The sequence below is a fragment of the Ipomoea triloba genome, chromosome 1, assembly GCF_003576645.1.
Source record: "Ipomoea triloba cultivar NCNSP0323 chromosome 1, ASM357664v1".
Classification (NCBI taxonomy): Eukaryota; Viridiplantae; Streptophyta; class Magnoliopsida; order Solanales; family Convolvulaceae; genus Ipomoea; species Ipomoea triloba.
In genome coordinates this window covers 30572475-30573533 of record NC_044916.1, presented here as the reverse complement: position 1 = coordinate 30573533, position 1059 = coordinate 30572475, and positions in this window count along the sequence as shown.

Below are 1059 nucleotides of genomic sequence, written 5' to 3'. Positions count from 1 at the left end.
ACATTTAGAAACCAATTGCATGGGTGAGAGGCAAAATTAGATTGCTTAAGCGTGATGGTTTCGACTACTACGTTGGTTGCAATTACTGCAACAAAATAGTCCACTCAACTGAAGGCTTACAACTCCACTGCATGAACTGTGGACAAACTGATGGCATCACTGTCAAAAGGTATCAAAATATATATCTTCGTTGTTTCCTTAATACTTAAAATTCTAATATAGCATGACTTATATTATGTTTTTGTTGATATACAGGTATAAGGTGGACATAGAAATATTTGATAACGTTGGAAGTGTACGCGCAACAATGTTTAATCATGAGGTGCACCGACTATTGTTACTGACGTCGTCCAACATACCTACCTGCGAAAACGATGGTGCTATGCTCCAACAAACACTCGATAATCTTGGGCTTGTGTTTGCTCTCAAGAAAAACACCATATTCAGTGAACAAAGCACAAAGTATACAGTAGCGTGTCTGTGCAACGATGTACAGCTAGACTTAGCTGACTCAAACGATGGTTTGTTTAGGCAATCGTTGATGCTAGGAAATCCCACGAAAAGAAGGCTTGATTTTAGCCAATTATCGGGAGACAGTGTAGACGATTCGCAAGCAAGCAGTCCACCAAATGATAAAGGGAAAAAACCTAAAATTGGTTGAGCCAATGAATACTATGCATATTATGTACCTAGAAAATAATGTTGAATTTTTAAAGGGTTTCGAAAACATGTGGTAACAGTTTAGTTAAGCCATATTTCCGCCATTCCTAACAAACTATTTGTATTTTCGTATTCCATTTCAAAGTGTTTTTCGACATCAATAACTTATCGATCATTTAAACTTGCAACAAACAACTTTTTTTTTGTTTAAATTGAAACTTTATTTATTCTACAAAATTTACAATCTATATCAAGTGGTGCATGATATAGATATTTTTAAAGTTATATGCTTCAAAGAAGAAAATATTAAAAAAACAAAATATGCTTACACATAATTTTAAAATGGTTCTGATAATTATTACGTAAAATATTAAAGTAACCATATATACAGTTTTTTTT